Consider the following 21,616-nt stretch of genomic DNA (forward strand, 5'->3'; position numbering starts at 1 on the left):
TCTGTGAGTCTCTCTGCAGTAAGTGTTTTAACACCTTGAGCCAAATCTTCCATTAACATAAACAGTGTTATTGTAGATCACACTGTCTTTCACCAACTGGGGATCTGTGTAAAACTGCACAGACAGCTCTGTTGTGGTTGTGTGAGAAAACTTAAAAAAAAAAATTACCTTAGGAAGATGGTGAAATACGCTGTGCCCAACAGGCAGTTTGGATGAAATGTGGGTTGTTTTTTTTTTCACATCCTGTGACATACACTTGCGTATCTTTTTCCCATGGCTCTTTTCAAATATCCTGAAATAGAATTTTGCCTGTATGAGTAAAATTTTCAAAACTAATCTCTTCAGTCACAGTGGTGAGTATGCTTTGTCTCATAGTTGGATTACATATATTAATTAGGCAAGTGGTGTAACCTATTCCCTAATTTGGGTGCTTAGCTGAGGGTTTGTGGCAGAAACACTTAATAGACAAAAATCACCTGAAGACCATTTTGGAGAACAGCACCAAATTGGCTGAAAATTCCCCAAATTCCACCATTTCTGGGTATCTTATTTACCCTCCTGCTGAAGTCTGGAGCAGGTTTCCATGCCATAGCTACTGGCAGTCATTTTTCTGGCCTCCCTGACCTCAGAAAACGCTTTAATGGGACACTGGCCATGGTCCCCAAGGTCTTCCTCAGCTGTGAGCCCTGGGAGAGCCTGAGGTCAAGTATTATTCACTGAACCTGCAAAGTACCTGATGTTGTCCTACCAATCCCCGACCCCTCTGGGCTTTGTTGAACTCTGTAGAGGGACATGCGGGAAGGTCACCTGCCACGGACTTGGGATGCGAAGGACCTTTGGGTGGAACAACACCCCCTCATGTGATGGAAAAGTTTCCAGGGAGACTGTACAGATGAACCATAACGCAGATTGAGAAGCTGCCCCCACCCTGGGCTGTGTTGACAGTCCTTTCAGTTAGTCAAGGCTTACATCCTAAAGGATTTGAAGATTTTACTGCTGAACAAATAAAGGGAGCTGGTGGGGAGGATGAGCCATGCTGCTGTCCCCACAAGTGGCACTTGTTATCTCTCCATGCTGTGTGCTAACCAGTGCTGCCAGGTAGAGAGGCTGAAAGGTTTCCACTAGAGAGACCTTCACTGAAGGAAGGGAGCTGAGCAGTCAGTTTGCTGCCTTGTCACAGATGGCCTTTACGGGGCTCAGGATCACAGTTAGAAGTAGTGATGGGATCTCATACAAAAATAAGCATTTAACACATTGCTTCAGTCCTGCTTCAAGCAGTCATTTGCGGAAATGGCCTGATGAATATTTCGGAGGGTGCTCTCCATCTGATTGTATCTGGCTCCACAGGGGTTGTTCAGGAACTAAAAGGCATCAAAAGCATGACAAAAGAAAACAAAGATGAAAATCAAAAGGGAAGTGAATTTTAGGGCCATGGAAGCCCTATTGCAATTCCTGCTTGCCAAAATCACGTAGCACAGGTCCTGCAGGAGGGGTCATGCAGCAAAGGCAGCAGCAGTTAGTTGGGAACAGACAGTTTGTAACATAATAAAAGAAAATAATTCCTCAATTTGTCTTGCTTCAAAAGCAGAACCAATAACCTAATGTCTTCCTAATAATGACAGCTTGACTAACACAATAAAGAGTTTAAAGAAAGCATTGAATAAGAATGTAACATTATTATAATATGAAAAATGTAGTCTCATTGAAATGTTATGTACTGGCTCGATCCTTTAATGAACAGAGGTTCCAGGGAGCCGAGGGTGAAAGCTGAGTCTATAACTCTTCCTTTATTAATATATAATATAATAGAATATAATTCAATATCATATAATATAATTCAATATCATATAATAAGGCTTATTTCTGTTCTCCAAAACTAGGGTCCAAGGCTCAGCTGGCCCTTCTGGGTGGCCTCTTTCCTTACATGGAATTGATACGAAAACTCTTACCTCAAGTTTATGTCTGCACTCTGTGTATGATCAAAGAGTAAACCACAACGATCTTTAAAGTCATCAGATAGCCGCATGTCTATAAAAGAAGTATTTCATTATGATTCAGAGATGCCAAAAGTATTGTTTCCCTTTAAGGTTTGCCAATTCATTTGAAACAAGATGTAAAGGATGCATCTGTGTAAAGGCTTGGAGTTATACAGCTGCAAAAGGGGGAAACCAGTTGTTTATCCCTTCAGAAGGCTTGTATTTGCAAAAGTAAACAATGCACAGATTGGAAAGGATGTATCCCATACCATACAGCAACGTCTGTCTACGTCTAGCTGTGAGTGCTCATACAGGAAAAGCTGTGGTTGGCTCTGACCATAAGCTTTTGGAAGCAATAATGAGAAAAGCTTGTGGCAGCACCAGCCCATCTATAAAACACAGTGATGTTCCTGTAGAAATATGCTTCTGTGGTTAAATACAGATCAAGAGAAAATATACCCATAGAGATTTTTCTTGATCAGCTGGTTTCTGGCAGGGGAAAACAATTAGAAGGAGGTATTTTCAGGCATAGATTAACTTTGTTTGGGCTGCGCAGCATTTGTGAGGTAAGAAATGTAGAGCCCAACCATGCCAGATGCTCAGCTGCCCTTGGCAATTTCATTGCATTTCATTGGTGCAGTGGCTGTCCCAGGAGGAGTCAGCAGTTGTGGGTTACCTGGGTTTTGGGGATCCACACAAAATTTGTTCGTTTTGGGAACGTGAGTTTCACAAACAGTGAAGAAATATCGGGAAACATGAATTGACATGATATCTCTGACAACCTTCATTTCTATGGGATATTTTTGTCCTATGAGATAGACCTTGGTAGTGCTGATTGAAATGGGATGCTTTTTTTGTTGAAACTAAAACCCATAATAAACTGTCTGCAATTGTTGGGGGGTTTCGGGATTTTATTTTCCCATTAAGCTCAAAGATTTTTATTGGAAATTGCCAGTAGGAGCTATAGGAAAGAGGCTTGTTATTTACACCTTGTTATTTATATGTGTAAGAGTTATCTCTCTGGCATGGTTCAATTTGTTTTCCTGGAATCCAAGTGCATCAATAATGAGATTTATTATGCTTTTTTTTTTTCCTTAGAGTCAGCCTTGATGGCAGCTGCTGCCTTTAGATTAGCTATTACAAACAAAACTTTTGGTTCAGATATTTGCCTCAGTGTTCAAAAAGCAGCTACAAAAACTCATGGAAGAAGAAGCTGCCTGTAGATACTAAATGCAGAGAAAACACCTCTGGCTTAGGAAGCTCCTGGACTGCAAAATATCACAGCTTTGCAGAGTAACCTGGGACTATATCTTCATATGCCTGCTATGTCCTTGTATTTCTTCTCATACACCTGTTCTCAGCCAGTGTTGGAAACAGGACACTGGGTCTTTCATCTAAGGTAGTACCTCGGTTTTTTGTCCTCATGTTTTTATTCCATGTCATAAAACCACAACAGCGTTGCTGTTTCTAACATGTTTCTCAGCAGCAACGTGGCTGATTTTTAGAGCTACTTTGGCTCCACATCATGACAGAAAATAAAACTGCTTGCCCAGCTTGTTGATATGGTAATCTGCATGTCAAAGGTTGGATGTGAAACATAAAAAGAATGGGGTGTATTGAAACAGAAAGGTGGTGCAGTTAGGTACACCCCTCATGTAACTCTGGAAAGTGTTACATTTTGAAAGTAATCATTAAAAATTAAAAAGACATGTCATAAAACCTCATGGAAATCCCTTGAAAAGCTTGATACTGGTTCACATATTTCATCAAATAACAAGCAGAGCAGTAAACCATTTGTGGTTGGTTCTGGTCATACGAGCTCATTTGTGGCTTGACTTTCTCTTGATGAAATTCCTTGAGAGACCTGCTTTCAAAGGCAGAAAAACCAATAGGTTAGTTTCATATATCTGATTTAATCAGATTGCCCAAATTATCATTTTTCACTGCTGCCGGAGAATCAGAACATCCCTGTGTCCTTCTCCTCAGTCTCAAGTGCCATTCTGGCACACGCAGTGTTTGGACCAGGTGAGCGTGCAGAAGCATGCGATAGCAGCAGTCCAGTGGAAAGTTTAAAGAAACATTTCAGACCGCTACAGCACTTATATGGGATCATAAGGCTATGTCAGTCTTGGAAAACTTCAGATTAGAAACACTCGGTGGACCTCCAAGACGTGGTGATCCCCAGCTGAAGCGACTTGCCAGTGCTTCTCCAGCTCCTTGGTGCAGTCACTGGCAGGACAAACATCTGCCCCACTGGTAGTGCTTCAATGGGGGTTCAATTTGGCTAAAGAATTACCCAGCTGTTTGTTAAGAAAGAAAAGATGTCTCTGTAGAAGGCTACATAATCCTGTTCAACAGTACTGAGAGGCTCTTACCCTTACCTGATGCTATTTGGATTAGCCCTGTTCACATCGATGGAACTGAAGTAGGGTATTTGCATGTTGTCTTGTTTTAGCCTGCCTGGAAAATATCCCAGCTGTCTAAATGAACTTATACATTATTCTGTTTCACTTTTCTTTTTTTCTTTCTCTAAATTTTATAGTCAAAGTTTCAAGTTTGATAAGTGAAAAACCATTTAATCAAATCACCTTTCAAAAAAGGAAGCTACAACATGAAAAGACATGTTGCCTTAACAAATATCTTAAATTAATCTGAACTGGGCAGTGGCTTGAGGAATCCCAGAAGAACATAAAATAAGGCTACATCAATTTTTCACCAGCACCCTCCGAGCAAGTTTACCAATTTTTCTATTGTTTATTCAGGTCTTCTGCATCCTTTTACAGAGAGCCACTCAGCAGGAAGCAGTACGCAGCCTCTGCCTCCGATGGCACAGGCAGAATCATGTGCTGTCTTTGACATACTGGTCCCTTAGAGCCTGGGAAAGCAGTAAGAAATATGAGATGTCCTGCAGGAATGTGGAAGACATCGTGTGTCTTGGAGCTTGGTAAATTTCCGGCAGAATTTATTTATGCTCCACATTCATATTAATTCCTCAAAAATCTGCCATCTGAAATGCTCTAAGCTAAGAAAACTGGAGGAAATTGAAAATCAGCATAGACCAGTATCACCCTTGCACACAGGGTCTGAGTTATTTGGGGCCTCCTAACTGAAGAGAAAAGCTTTAGATATCCCCATGAACCTAGTGAAAATGCCTCCACAATGCAAAGCAGCTGTGAAAAGCTAACAGCAGTAAGTAAGCTGCATTAACAAGGGAATAGGGAGTAATACAAGTCTGGGGGCTTGACAAGTTAATCAAAGCTGGGAAGCAGTTTAAGAAACCTCAGAGGATAGAAACCAGAGCTGCTCAAATGATTCCTACCAAGAGCTGCTGGATGGATGTAAGTGCTACAAGCAGTTGTGTTGTTTCACCTCCAAAGGGGTGGCAGGTTATATGTGAGTGCTGGGGAGAGGGAGTGGAAGTTGATTTATAGCACCAAAGAGAAACAAGGGGTGCTGCTCTGGTCCTGTGTATGAAGTGGAGCTACTGTACGAAGGACAGGGGATGGGGAGGGGTTAGATCATGTGGGGAGGTTTATGGAGCTGAAATGGGATTTGGGAAAATGAAGAAAAGGAGGTGTAGGGATGTTTTCCTAGAGAGGAGATAAGAAAAACAGGATGAAGAGAAGTTTCTGGAAGATGGGTGGAGCAAGCAGAGGCATATGTGAAGATAGGCTGGTGGAGGAGGAGGAGGTCTGCAGTTGGATTTGGAGACTGAGGAAGCAGAAATACATTTTGCAGCTGATCCTTCTTCAGCAGCAAATAGCATTAGCAGACCTTGCTGCCGTCTCAGCAGCTGGGGAACGAGAATAAGAGAGCTTCACCTTTGAAACCCTAGCACAGCCTGCCAGCCACAAAAAAAGCATTTTCAGGACTATGGGAGGGGAAGAGAGGAGGAATAGCAGGTGAGCATGCAAAGTAGGCAGCAGAGAACCAGATCATGAAGATGCTGTGACAAACCCCTTAAGGACTAGGAGCCCCCTCAGGTCTGGGGTGTTGCAATGTGGTTATTCACTGTTATCTCGAAGGGATGTTTTACAGGGTATGGTTTTCTGGGTTTATTACCATGAACATGGCTTCAGAACATAAGGGTGACTTTAAGACGCAGGATTTGAGAAATAAATTAAGTAGGTGGAGTAAAGGAAAACATAGAAGAAGATTTGAATAAAAAGAATTGGAGCTACTACTTTCTACATTGAGTTGCTATTTGAACTACACAGGGTGGGATTAGTAAATCTTATTCATTAAAAGCAGAGGTGTGTTATTTGCTTTTCAATTAGTGGGTGGAATTCAGCCTCCCAAGCAACGGCAATGAAGTAACTGGAGACACCTGCTCATGCTGTGGTTACAGCTGCTCTACTCTCTTTTAAGGGTGTTCCTCACTGATGCAGCTACTTTCTGACCTGTCTGATTATGCCAGCTCATGAATCATCTCGGTGTATTTACATTTCTAAAACACATAATGTCTAAGATCTTCTTGTAGTTGGTGATAGGTAAAAATAATCTTCAGATCCTGATGGCTATTACTCATTATATACAACATGAAAGGCAGGAATGTGTTTCTTCCTTTGGAAAAACATCCACCTTGGTTAAGTTTGGTGGTTCATTCAGCTGCAATGCTGTTTTCTGAATCCATTGTGTTTTTCCGTTCTGAATCTGTTCCACCATTGGAAGTGGCAGGTGGAGGATTTAAGTCCAAGAACAAGAGTTTAAGCGGCAAGAGATTGGGAGTTTGGGTTATGAAAAGGAGGAAAGCAGAAGGAGAATGGGATGGGTAGGAGCATGAGGTGGAGGGAGGAAGAAAAGGCTGCAAAGGGAGGGAAAAGCAAACATACTCTGTGTGAGCCAGGAGGATGAGGGATCTGTTGGAGCCTGGCAGAGGGAGCACTGGTGTCGGGTGAGGGCTGGGACCCAGCAGTGAGCCTGAAATGCAAGGCTCCGGGAAGCAGCAGAGCCCATGATGGTAACCATCATGTGCACTTGCTTTCTTGTGCTCAGTTCATGGGACTGGGCTTGGGAAGCTGAAATCATGGAAACACTTAAGTGTTAGAAATTAATGTAACGAGGACAAAAGAACGGTTTAAAAGAGGCAGATAGTTTTCCTTTACAGCATAGATCATTCTGATTATATTATGTTTTCTGGTTTTGTTGGCAAAAATCTGCCAGCAGGAGACAACAAATGGCTTTTAACTTATTGTTTTCTTGAAGGAAAGCATTATTTTTTTTAAAGATCTCTTCATTAAATCTGCATATACTTGGAGCCTGAAGAAAACAATCTGATGGGAGGGGTGGGGTGGGGTGGGGGGGCCAGTGGAAATAGAACAGCTGAAAATCTATTTGCTAAGCGCTGCAATGGAGAATATATATTTTAATGTGAAACAGTGTTGACAGGAGAAGCTTTAGACAGCTTCAAAGCGAAAGCATCCAGGCAGTCAGTCCTGCAGGACTTCAAAACCTTGTATTGAGACAAAGCTTTTTGTACATCACAGTTTGAAATTCAAATCAAGTGGAGAGCGAGCCAAGCTGACTTTGAGCATTCTGCATTTCACTGGATGACCTTAAAGGCTGCAAGAGTTTATCGTTTTCTTGCATCACATGCCATTTGCAGTGCTGCTTTGCAGGTGTTTCTTTGCTCTTCCGGTTTTGTTGAGCAGTTACATAGAGTCGTAGTGTAGCACATGTGTTTTTTAAAGCTTTTGTTCAGTTGGATTCTCCTTCCCTCCCTCCAGTCTCCAAAGCAGATTTACAGGAATCTTTTAGAGATATGACACTGCATTATTTTAAAAGCTTTGCTCTTCTTATCTTCATGGTCTTAGGGGTCACAAAGGACTACATATGAAGATAAACATCAGGTTTCCCAGCATGGAATAAAGTCAGACTGGATTACACAAAACACTTTAACAGATAAATCCAGATACTCTTCTCTCTGCCTCCCCTCTCTCTATTACTGATGAGATTTCCTAAATTTATTTTAAAATGATGGGGGGGGTGGGGGGGGCAGTGCCAGAAAGAGCAAATGATCCCCAAACCTCTGTCAGAGACCCTGAAGTAACACTTTAATTCTATCCAAATAATTCAGGAGCTAGTTCCAGAGTGGCTCAGTAGAGGTATTTTTATGTCAAAACCAGCAAAGGAACAGTGTTGGCTAATTAATGATAGGGTTTGTATTTCATTAATGAATGTCATATAATGTAAATCATCTAATGTAGGATGCTCTCAACTTAAGGGCAGAGAGGAAACTACATTTGTTTTTGTTGAAGGAGCAACTGGATATTGCAAAATCGTTTCAGTGATGAGGCTTTGCTGGATTTGACTCAAAGAAATTATGAAAACTTGGTTCTATCTTGCCCATGTTTTATATCATAATTTCAGTCATGTCGTCTTTTTCCGTGTGCTGTTGCAATTAAGGAACCTGTATGTTTTATCATTTATGGTTCTGGCACAGCTCAGCTATGCCAGAGATGAGGAATTGGGAGACTTTGGGTAAGAAATTTGGCTTTGGCCAAGCCCAGCAGAGGACCAAGGTGACTGGAGGGTGGGTACTCCAAGGCTTTGCTCACAGGCATTGGCTTCCAGGGTGCAATATCAAAACATGCACCAGCTGCCCCTCTGATCTAGGTAAGATGAGATCCAGGTGACCAAGTGAGCACCAACCCACCCTTCTCCTGGGCCAGATGTGCAAATAATAAAAATTGGACAAATAGGGCCTGGTTTTGCCAGTGCAGCAGCAGCTGCATGTCCCATTGCAGCATAGCTGGTGCTGGAGCCTACGGAGTTCCTGAGGGCATTTATGCCCAGGGAGGGCGTCCCCATGTCACTCTGGTGATGGCTGCTGAGGACACACAGAGAGGCACAGCTCTTTCATAGTCAGGAGGAGTTTCAGTGCCTCTGGTCTCAGGTGACACTACCAAGTCACTCAGCAGGGCACTGAGGGGGTGGGTGGCGCTTGGGGGGCTCACAGGCTCTCATCCTGGGTGCCCAAGGGTTTCAGCACCGCAGGGACCTGCTGTGGATGGATGCCGCTTACAGCCTGGCACGAGGTGAACTGGGTGGCTTGAGAAGAGCTGTACGCAGCATGGGTGAGGAGCAGCTCTGCCAGCCAGGTGTGGAAGCTTAAGGCAAGCAGCAAGAAATAGCTCTGCTGTCCTTTATGCAGGACAAGCCAAAGGTACTGGTTTTGGCTGTGTGTGGTGTAGCTGAGGGAGATGAGGTTCATTTGAGTATGTGATTGCTTTCCTTTTTTTTGGAAAGGGCGAAGGGCCCCGCCATGTTTGCTCAGCTATAGGCATCTGCTGGGCTACCAGCAGTCACGGAATGCCTCCTGGTGTTCCCCTGCATTTCAATATTCTGTCATTTCATAAACAGTTTATTTCATCCCTGTCCGTCCTAATGCTGATATCACTGGCATGTTTCTAACCTGAAGACAGCAGCAAGGCTATCCCTCAATGAGAGGCAGCTACTCCAGGAGCTAAGGTAAGGGAATGAAATGGGATTTAAACCTCCTGCTCCTGACTGTACTGTGGTTTCACAGTGTAATGCTGAAAGTCACTTAGGCTCTGTGCAGTTTAGCCATCTGTATGGTGTAGACCAGATGTATCTCCACGAGGAGGCTGGCATTTGCTGATACTCAGCTCTGGGCTTCCTTTTTGATGGGCCCAGAGCCTAGCATCATAGACTCAAAGACCAGGAGACAGCATAGCACTCCTCACAAATGTAACTATTTTAATGGCAGTATTCGCAGCAAAATGTGAGAAGATGGTAATTCGTGCTGTACTTCTCCAATTCTGATGCTGTTTCCAGGTCAAGACAAGGAAATGGTCCTTGCATTTTGCTCTGTTGCATAGGTCTGAGCTATTTGTTACTTCTGTACTGAGCGGTGGCTTTCTGAGGGACAGACGCCCAGCCGGCTATGGAGGATGGGTCTGGCACCCTCCTCTGGACGTGGCTGCCAGCTAGGAGGGGCAGGTAGCGTTCAGCTGTGGGCAGCTGGCAGTAATCTCTGCTGAAAGGCAAAGCTACAGAGACGGGTACAAGCAACCTCCTGTCACCTGCAGAAGTGATTCTCACCTCTGAAGGATTATTGGCTCTGTTACTGCTCCTGAGACTGCAGGTAACAGGAGTCTCTTGGCGTCTTCTGCTGTCCAAAGCCGAGCAAAGCACTTCATTCAACGTTCAGTCAACAAAAAAAGTGCTGTTGGCCAAATAATCTTTTGTTGAAAAAGCTTCATTTAACTTCGGGCATTTTTGTTTATTTGCTCTTGGGGTTGTTTTTTTTTTTAATAAAGGGCAATTCCAAATCTGGGATAAAATTACTTCAGAAAACTTAACCCAGCTGAAGATGTTGTTAGTTTCCAGTTTGGGTGCCTCCTCAGAAACTACTGAAATGTGTTATGGAAAAGATAAAAACTCCAGAAATTTTTTATTTTAAATACCTGACCCACAATTAGCATTTTGGTTTACTCTAACAGGTAACCCAGAGGCCCTAGGCTATATGAGTTCTGATTGCCATGTGCAGTGTTTGTGCCTGCAAGACAGGTTATCACAGAGCACTCTTGTGATTAGGGCTAGCTTTGTAGACACAGAAGCTTTGCAGGTACCAGGATATGCCTCCTTGCCTGTAGAGGAGGTGAGAAATGCATCCAGGTGAATCTGGAGTATAATCTCTGTGCCCATGTAATATTTTAAATGTTCTGTACAATGCTTTTGTTAGCAGTCGGGGATGCAGGCATCCCTACATGCAGAGACTGTTTTTAGCTATACATAACCAACAGGGGGCATTAGGTTTATGCTTATTAAATGTGTATTTCTACTCCTAGCAGAGAAAAATCTCAAAGTTGTTTGATTGAAAACAGCAGGATGGGAATCCTGTATCCTACAAAAGATGGATGATTCTGTTTTTCCAGAACATTTAGTAACTCTGTAAGTCTGTTCTGTTTTCTTTAACTCTAGCTTGTGTCTGTTTTGAAATGAAGATAAGTGAGATTAAGATCCAGATGATTTTTGTGTGATCTGTAGCTCAAAAAGCGCTTGAAAAACGTGTTTCTGGTGCAAATTTGTTTCTATTGATGATTTTCTGTTTTCTAACTAGAAAGTAAAGTAACACTGCAATTATATCTTTCTGATAGAAATTAGATTTAGCAGTACACAGTCAACTGCTGCTCTTCATTATGGAAGAAACCTTGCCCTGAGTTATTTGATTACTGAATGCAAAGGAATTTAGTGAGGAGTTACAGTGCAAGCACAAATTGCGGTTGTCAAAAATGAAAGTAATATTTATTACAGAGATAATTATGGCTACAACCACTCTTACTCCTGTATGTGGGACTATTCCTATACACATTCTGAGGGAGATGTGGCTTTTTATATCTTAGCGCTGACAGTAGAAGCAACTTTTTTTCTCTTTGCACATGAAGTTGGAAAGCTGTAGCCTGCTCTGCACTCTTGTCACAGCCAAGCAACAGGATAAGTGTTCTAGGTGAAGTGATTTTTACAATCTCTAGTTAACTTGAGCTGCCTTTGGAAATATGGAACTAGATCAAGGAGGTAGAGGTTAAATAATTAGGTGATACAGCTGAAAAGAACTGCTTTCATAAAGCAATGGCAAAACAAATTGTTGGTGAAAATGTACAGACGCTTCAAGTTTCAAAAAGTTGATTTAATTACCTGCCTTATGTTAAAATGGGTTTTACATAACCTAACAACTTTAACTGCTTCCAAAGTAAAATAACAGTTATGATTTTGAAATAAAGTAAACAAATGAACAGCCTCTAGCAGTTGCAGAGCTTTCTGCCTGCCAGTGCATCTGGGACACTGTGAGCAGTTCCTGGTCCCCCACAGTCGGAGAAGAGAAATTCTAGTTGCATCAGTGGCACACAGTGTCTCCCTTCCCCTGAGTCCTCCTCATATCCCTGTCATAAAAAAAGGCAAGAGGAGTCTTGTTCATTTTTATCTAGCAAGAACGAAGGTGAAGGGAATACAACTGCAAACAGCCAGTCCTGTAGCAGGGCCATGCAGAATTAAGAGAGTTTATAAATAAAGCATGTTTGCCTGACAAAAATGGCTATAACTTTGCAAACCTGCAGGTGACAAGGGAAGGCATAGTTTTTGGCAGGCCTCTTTAGGTGCTGCCTTAAGTAAGGAGGGTTGGACACTTCCCAGGCAGTTGTCCTAATGGTAAGTGCATTCAATCAGTGTCTTCCCCAGGGTGCCTAACCCCAAACTGCTCTGTTGGAAGTGGGAAGTGCCTAGTCGTGGCACTTCTCAAACGCCTGGGTTGCTCTGATGTACTTATTGGCCCCACTGATCTTCGGAGCAGGGGCTGTACCACCCTCGCACCACTCTCTGATGGGGCATGACTTGGCTCCATTTGGGTGCCCTGCATGCGAGTATGGGTCAGAGGGCAGCATTTCTCAGCCTTGCTGGCTGGAGGAAATCACAAGAGGGATACGAATGTTTGCATGTGCAATATGCTGCTGCCTGGTGTTTCTGACCTCTGCCTATTGCCCAGTTTGTTGGATCTTAACAGACAGCTCTGCGTTATTAAACAGGTTGTGGGAGACATCTCAGAGCATGGGCTCACCAACAGTTCCTTTAAGTGCCATATCCTCATGAGGACAGCCCAGACTCCTTTCAATGCACTCTAAGAAGCAGCTTAGTTTAATTGTTTCTATCAGATTGTAGGTTTGCCTGAATGAGTAAATGGAACACTTAAAGATGTCAAAGTTACTAAAAGGTAATTGCTACAATAGCTTCCTCTCGAAATCTCCTCCTATTTCTGCATGTATCTGACTATCTTCTTAATGTTAACAGTGGGGTTTTTTTCCAACTGAAGTCCAAATGCTCAGAGGTGAATTTCCCATTCAAGTCTTCAACACAGGAGCAGCTTCTAATTTGAAAAAGTAGAGTCATTAGCCAGGGAGAGGGCTGGATCAGATTCATCAATAGAAAGAACGCTCACATATTCATCTCTTTCCCCACCTCTCTTCTCCCTCCCCACTGTATGTTTTCTGCATCTGTGTTGTGAACTACTTACCAGCCATGGAATAAGTTTTATTTTTGCCCTTCCAGGATAACTTTCCTGTAGTTTGCACCGCTCATCTCCTGCAGCCTGGTACTTGCATCAGTGAGTGGATGGTGCTAGAGTGCAACTTGTGTGTAAAATTTCAAAGCCTGAAAGCTTGCTGTGGGTGTATGCTAGTGCATTTTAAAGTTCTTGGTTGGGATTTCCAAAGCATGGATCATGGAGAGCTATATACGGGTCTGACTTGAGCCCAGGGGCCAAGTAACAAAATTAAACCCCAACTTTGCTTGCAGATGGCTTTGGGTTGCTCTGGCCCAAGCTCAGAAGCAGTTCCCTGTGCTTATATGTATGTGTGGGTCTCAATGTCTCATTTTGTGCCAGATTCAGAAGCAGTTGTGATATCTGTGGTGCAGGTCTCTTGTCACTTTTGTGCACTTTTCTAGAGCAGTAAGAAGGTCTTGAGGAATGGTTAGAGATGCATGATAGCATCTGCAGTTTCAGCCCCTGAGTGGTGACAGCTCTGGTCTCTTGAGTGCTGGGATGTGTGTCCTGGTCCAGGAGGGGTCCCATAGTTGCTCCAGCTGCAGTCACTTGACTCTGAGGGACACCACATCTTAAGACTTCTTCCATAGTCCAAAGGCACTGCAGGCAGTACAAGGTCTGTAGGATTCAGACTGGCCAAACACTGTGAAAACAAGTGTGTTTTATCTTACATTGCTTATCTGGCATGTTTGTAGTCTTGAGGGAAGCATCTAGAAAGGTTTTTTGAAATTTGCTTGATCAATGCCCTGGCACATGCTTCCTGCTCATAAAGCAGAGTTTAGTGTCCTTCAATACTTAATTCAGACTGAACTGCATTTTAAACAGCATCTCATCTGTTGGACCTGCTTGTGTCAGTGAAGAGTTGTGTTATTCTGTGTATCCAATAGAAGAGCAAATTAGGGACACCTTTTCCATGCCAATCAATTAGTCATGTAAGATGTTACCGCTTTCCAAAGAAGTGCTGGAGTAGCAGCTGTGTTACTTGTTATTAAAGGTTTGTGTGTCAGCAGATTCTGCACCTATGTTATGTTTTCTGCAAAGCCAGCAGCAAATCCTAATAAAAATGTGAGAAAACATTGCCAGTGAGGTGATAGGTTGAGATTAACAGCACTAAAAAAAAATGTGATTCTGTGCAAAGTTTTTTAACTTCTCTGAAAAGTCATTATTATAAACATACCAATTTAAGGACTTCTTTCTGCTTCTGTGAAAATCAATATGAAAACTTGCACAGAATTAATCTAAAGAAGAAAATGCGGGCAGCCCACTACCACTCATCCTAAGCCTGCATAGCTAAGCTCTGCATAGGACACATCAGCACTGAGCTCAGCAGAAAACTTCCCTGGTGCAAAAATATTTAGCTTAATTAGATGTTTACTGGGGAATCTATGTTGTTGTCCTGCAGATCTTTTGCCTTAGTAGTTAGGAAAAGGGACTCAGAACTAATTTTTTTTTTCCTATTGCAGTTAGGCGTAACAGGAAGGATAACATGTGTGGAAGGGGCAATGTTCGGCTGCCTTCCAGAGTGGCATGAATGGTCAGTTCCTCTGTCATGTGATGCATCCATAGGTAATTGGTTTTGCTGTACCATATATTGAAATTAAGGTTTCTGTGTCAAACCATTTTCTGTGATGGGAAAGCATATGCGAGCAAGGGTTGGTGCAGACGTGCATCTGGTGTCATCCTTCTCCCTACCTGAAAAGGAGTTTGGGGTAGATGCATGAAGCATCAGGCTGGTAATAAGAGGATTTAAGTCTATGGTTGGACTAGATGATCCTAGAGGTCTTTTCCAACCTTAATGATTCTGATTCTAATCATGGGTTCTACCCTGATTTTTTTGCTAGCTCAAATGTTCTGTCTTAGTGTGCAAACTACAGAACAATATTTTTTGCCTGTCTTTAGCTCAAACTGAACCATGTAGATACATGTACATGCAGGTATAGTGTCTTTGTTGCCAAAACTTTCTCACTTTCCAGTAACACAAGTTTTAACAAGTATGTTTAAACTCAGTAATTAGCCCCCTGCTGAGTTCTAACGACAACTTCTAAAAAAAGACTTGCAGTTGAGCTAAGCCCTGGTGTAAGTAATTTCCTTCTCAAAGACTTTTTTATAAACAAGTGTATATAAATAGGTTTAAAATAAAAAAGAAAAATGAAACCCCTTGTTTTTAACTGCATCACTGTTTAAGTGTTTTACCCAAAATATATAAAATGCTTAGATTAGACTGCCTATATTAGAAGCAAACGTATTTAATGCATTTTTCTGTTTTTGGTTTTGTTTTTTGTGTGTGTTTTTTTTAAGTACATAATTTTTAGGACAATTTAATGGCATCCACTTATGTCGATGCTGCAGCTGCCAATAAGTATTGAGATTTTTTTCTAGTGTACTTGGTGCACAGTCCTCAGGTTCACAGAGGCATTCTTATAACAGTAAAATATGGTGAACGCAGTGGCCTTTTCGTTCTGGAGAAGGCTTTTTTTCTGTAGCTCCTGCACATTTCAGAAGATGGTCTAGAACCTGACATGGTTCTCACAAAGAAAGGGTCCAGAGGAGGTGCCAGATGTGAGAATAACTTAGAATCAGAATGTCCTGAGTTGGAAGGGACCCACAAGGATCATCGAGTCCAACTCCTGTCCCTGCACAGGACACCCCAAATTCACACCATGACTCTGAGGGCACTGTCCAAGTGCTTCTTGAATATTGTCAGGCTGGTACCGTGATGCCTCCCTGGGGAGCCTGTTCCAGTGCTCCACCACCCTCTGGGTGAAGAACCCTTTCCTAACATCCAACCTAACCATCCCCTGGCACACCTCCCTGCCATTCCCTTGGGTGCTGTCGTTGGTCACCAGAGAGAAGAGATCAGCGCCTGCCCCTCCTCCTCCCCTTGCGAGGAAGCTGCAGAACACCATGAGGTCTCCCCTCAGTCTCCTGTTCTCCAGGCTGAACAAACCAAGTGAATTTAGCCGCTCTTGTACAGTTTCTCCTCTAAACCCTTCACCCACTTTGTGGCCCTTCTCTGGACACTCTCTAGTAGCTTTATTACCCTAATGTGCTGTGATGCCCAACCCTGCCCACAGCACTCGAGGTGAGGCCGCACCAGCGCGGGGCAGAGCAGGACAATCCCCTCCCTCGCCCGGCTGCAACGCAGGGCTCGATGCCCCCCAGGGCACGGTGGGCCCTCCTGGCTGCCAGGGCACGCTGGTGGCTCATGATCATCTTGCGATCGACCGGAACCCCCAGGTTCCTCTCCACAGAGCTGCTCCCCAGCCTCTCATTCCCCAGTCTGTATATACATCCAGGGTTGCCGTGCCCCGGGTGTAAAATCTGGCACTTGCCCTTGTTAAACTTCATATAGTTAGTGATTGCCCAGCTCTCTGGTCTGTCCAGATCCCTCTGCAGGGCCTCTCTGCCCTCGAGAGTGTCACAGCTCCTCCCAATTTTGTGTTATCAGCAAACTTAATTAGCATTCCTTCAAGTCCTGCATCCAAGTAATTTACAAAGAGATTAAAGAGTACCGGCCCCAAGATGGATCCCAGTGGAACTTGTAGCACCTCTGGGAAGGAAAATAAAGTGATGGTATGTCTCAGACTGTCCTGCCTGCCACAGCCTTTGTCATGAGCACCACTGGTGGCTGGGTTGGTCTGTCGTCCCTCCTGCCAGTGCAACTTTCCTGGCTGCTTTCCACATGTGTATGCTACCAAGTGTGGAAGGAATAAGATTCAATGAAAAAAAGAGCTGAGATCAGACCTAGAGCCCCAGCTCCTGGAGTTACAGGATTATAGACTCAGCTTTCACTTCTTCAACAAAGAAAATTTCTTCCCTGGGAGTCCCCCAAAAAGCCTGGAAACATGGTCAGATCATAGCATATGAAGCAATCCATGTCTTTGAGTCTGCAGGAAGCCTGAAAAACAGCTCTGATGCAGAAAATGGCTCCATCTTCCATCAGGGTGCTTGCTTTCCTCCTGTCCTCCTCATGTGACCATGGCTGGAGAAGTAGAGTGAGGGGTATTTGCAGCTATTCATTTCATACTATCCCAGCTCCCCACTGGTGGGAGCAGGACCTGTGGAGGTGTAAGGGGGGATATCATGTTGTTTGGGGCCTCTGTTAGACTTAATCCAGACTGTTACCCACTGCTGCCTGAAAAAATACGTCTTTCCGTTGTTAGGATACCATTTATTTTTTAGTTCCCTGCCCCTACAGTGTCAAGCATTTATTGCTGGTTCAAGTAGTCCAAAGACCCTCACAAGCCCTGCACCCTGGAGTCAAAGCACTTTTTTGTGAACTGGGCCCAGGAAGGACCTGTGAGGCTGTGCAGTCCTCGCCTCTGTTAAGGAGTTCCCCAGAGCATGCGTGCAAGGATTTTGGGGGGCTATGAAGACCTTAGGATTAGTCAGAAAGGCCAAGAGAAACAGAAGATACTTCTGTGAGGTGTTCTTAGCTGGACACTACTTTAAATGCAAAACACTTCTAAGATATAACCATGGATTGTTTCCTGTTCTGAATCTTTTCTGTGATGATTCAGCTATTGGCAAATAAAACCCCAAGAGTAGGATTTTGAAACACAGGAATACTCTGTAATCCCATCGTCACATGATTGTTATTTCAGGCATTACCTGTTTGTGGGTAGATATATTTTCCCCTTAAAAAAAAAAAAGGCAAGAGGAAAAGGGCATCAGTCTGTTTTTCTTGGCTTTCTGTAATTAATCCGGTGATTTATCTCTGTAAAGTCTGGCAATAAATTATTGGTTCCTATCACCTTATTTCTCAGGAAGAAACCCTGGAAGGGGAAGTTGCTACAGGCTCGTTAGAGCCCCCAGTGATTAACCTCAGTGCTGACATTTGCTGTCCTCATACTGCAATAATGTTTCCTCCCCTTATTCCACGCACCCTTTTGACCTACTGGACACCAACCATTTACACCACTGACTGCTGGGACTATGCCCTGTCTACCCTTGTCCCAAACCTTGCTTCTCGGGCATCTGTAAGCTGCCATCCTGTGGTACTGGTCTTACTGGGTTTTTAGGTTAACTCAGAGGACTCTTTCCTTGTCTCCTTTCCAAGTAGGAGTTGAGGTTCCAACCTTTTCTCTCCTGAAAGTCTCAAAGACATGAAAACTTTCACTCCTATCACTGTATATTTCTTTACCCATAAATGTGCTGCAGCATCTGTAATGGTTTCCTTGCAGCGTTAGAAATATGAGCTCTCTACTCTTGAAAAGTAAGCATTTCCCTTCTTTCCAGCGAGAAAGTCCACAGGAGTCTTGGTTTGGACCTTGCAGCACCTGCGTGGTGCTGTGATAATGGACTTTGAAAGTTTTGATGCTGTTAAATTTGAGGTGTTATTTTAGGTCATTTCAGAGGCTTTAATGGCTCCCTGTGACTGCACAGCTGGCCTGATGGTAACTGAATCACAGGCTTTGCTGGTGAAGGAATATGAAAAGCAATGTTAATAAAATGATAATATTTTAAAGGTTTTTTTCCTAAGTGTCAGATTCAGGCTTAAGAAAAGCCTGTGGAAAAGTAAAGGTGGGGTTTCTAAGTACTTTAAAGTGATGCAATGACTATATGATGTTTGGGTTGCTTCTGCCCTTATGTCTATTCACTGCAGCAGAGTCTTCAGTTACACGTATATGAAATAGTGGGGGATGTGTGTGTATACACCTCCCCTGCCGGCTTCCAACTTCTGAGCAACTTTGGCCTTTAATACCTTTGGTGTGCTTGTTCAAGAAAATGAAATGTATGAAGTAATAAGGCAAGATCTAGAAAAAGTCTCATGTTAAAAGCAAACAAGACCTGGAATTATTAAATCTGTTACAGAGCTCTTCCATGGAGCTGTCCAAGTCCCTCGAACCTAGCGCCTCCCTGTGCCTGTCCTTCCTATGTTTTTCATAAACTCAAGGGAAATGCACAGGCTGCGATGTGGAGAAATGCTTTGCTCTCACAACTGTAACTGAAGTCACTAGACGCTAAACATGCAACCTTCGACTGAAGTGGGACTTCTCTGCTATCTGATCCTGGATGTCTCAGGTTAGATGCTATGAATTACCAGATGATTTTGACCTTAATCTCACTGTGTCCCAGTTTTCTGTCTGATCCCTATATGACAAAGTAAAACGCAGAAGACCGTTCATTGATGCCTACAACGCACCAGCAGATTAGTGATGAGCACCATGAAGAAATTAAGCATGCCATGCTTCAGCAGAGGTTGGCTGGTGGCCCAGGAATGTGGCACAGGGCCATGCTGAATGAGAATTATAAAGGGGAAAGACTCAGCCATTCACTGAGCACCATCCTGAGTGCATCTTAGGTGCATGATACACAGGAAGCCTTAATTCTTCCTAATTCCTGTGTGCTCGACTCAGCTATCGAACCTTCTCGGAATGCAGCTCCCTCATGTAAGTCCTGCATCCCTTTGCTTTGGACTGCCAAAAGGGCTAAGGGACAGGAGATCCATAACCTCCAGGTCTAGTTGTCCAGACTTACTTGTGCAACACAACAAAGAATGAAGAATTCTCATCGGTGCCAAATCAGATACCAGCAAGTATTTTGGCTCTGAGGTTTCATCAATATTTTCCATCATTTTTTGTACCAAAAGCAATAACTTTCATCCAGTTTTTATTGATTTCCTGTCAGTCACACCACTTTTTCAAATTTATAATGGGAGAGGAAGCAAAAGACAAAAAATAGGAAAGAAACTATGATTTATTCCCTCCCCCACATATTTTTTTTTCTCCTAAGTATTCTTTCTTGGTATTATCAGCTGTTGCTATGAGCAGAGGTATTTCCTCCTTTCTGAAGGCTACTGTCTGAACAGAATGAAGAAATACTGTCGCATGTGAAAGCAGATCTGGTGTCACCCTCTCAGTAATTTTCGAACTCAGATTTCACCTGCATGGTGAAAGGGACGGTGGGCTCAGAGATGCTTGCTTCCTGCAGATTTCTGATGAGTCCTGTGCCCGCTTCTTTGGTAGTGTTTTGGAGCCATCAAAAGAGAATTGACCTTGTAGTCCTCCCTGCTGAGGAGAAGAAATCTGTAGTACGAGCTCACCTGTTGTCCCCCTCCAGTTTCTGACAACAGGTGTACTTTAACCATGGAGAAAGATTTATTAAGGACCTCGCCTCACAGATAGCAGAAAAGTCTTTTTTGTCACATTCTTCTGTGCAGATTCTCTGACATCCAAGGAGCAAACTCCCACCTGATTTTCCTGCAGTTAGCATGCTTCAAACATCTCCCTCTGGGATCTGTTTCCCACTTGAGCCCTTGTTTCAGCAACATTCCTGTAAGCCATGAGACACAAATCCACTGGAATGTAAACTTCACTAGTTTTGGAGTTCATAGACCGATTTGTACAAATGGTGTTGTTGATAACCAAAGCCTGTGGTCATCTTGATTATGATTTTTAGAATGGGAAGTCTTCTTCAGGCACCAAGCCTGACGCTGTTCAAGAAGCACTTGGACAACACCCTCAGAGACATGGTGTGAATTTTGGGGGTTGTCCTGCTCAGGGACAGGAGCTGGACATGATAATCCTTGTGGGTCACTTCCTCCTCAGGACATTCTGTGATTCTATGTTTCTTTGTGCACCTGGGTTAGAAAACAGCTCTAAGCCTTGCCAAGGGTATCCCATCACTCAGTTCTGCTCACAATATTTTTAGACCTATGTGGGTGGGTCATATTGGGTGCCCAAGGCGGTGCCAGGGAACCTGACGCACCTTATTACATACAAACACTGAAAGCAAAGGCAATGTGAATTGTCTCAGCAGCTCGTATGTTTTAATGACTCAGGCCATCGGGCGGATCAGTGCCTGACCTGTTTATGCTGGCCTATGCCTCCCTCCTCTTCTAGGAGCCCCCTGAGACCCAGGTGATGATTCTTCAAGTCATAAATTCATGGAAGATTTAAAGCTCTGTGCTGTGGATAAGAACCAATTCTGAAATGTTTCATAGTCCCTGAAGTAAAATAGCCCTCTCCTCTAAGTTTAGATTCACAGGGCCAGCTCTTCACCAGAGGCAGCTGAACTTTGTAGCATGCGCTGTCTCCACTTGCGGTGGGAGTTGATGTTTGCCCACTGCTCGGTAGATAGGGGCTGTCGTGCCTTTTGTAGACATGTGAGTACAGAGGTAAATCACCCCGAGCAGGTGTTTCAAATTTCAGAAGAAAAGAAATGGTGAAGCAGAAGAGGAAGGAATTGTGATTACTCTTTTACCTTGGTACAGCAATGTGCTTATTTCATTTTAGCCTTTTTTTTCTTTAAGGAAAGGTAAGCTAGTTTCTTTGCTTAAAGAAATAAAGTTTGAAAGCTGGGAAGAAAGAGGGACTGGGAATCCTCTGATATTCCATCAGGAATGTCATTATATTTAGCTTAGACTTTTTTTTTTTTAAATGTTTTAGCAACTAACTAATTCCCTAAAATTCAAACTGTGTTGACTTACCTATTCTGCGCTTAAAAAATAAATGCATTCTGAACAACAGTGGATTTTCTGCCACATTTAAGAATAGCTGTTTGAGACTGGGGTATTTCTGACTTGGAAAGAAACTGCTTAGCTGCCTTTTTCCTACTTACACAGACCTCGAACCCTTCT

This window comes from Phalacrocorax carbo, chromosome 9 (genome assembly GCF_963921805.1).
Source record: "Phalacrocorax carbo chromosome 9, bPhaCar2.1, whole genome shotgun sequence".
NCBI lineage: Eukaryota > Metazoa > Chordata > Aves > Suliformes > Phalacrocoracidae > Phalacrocorax > Phalacrocorax carbo.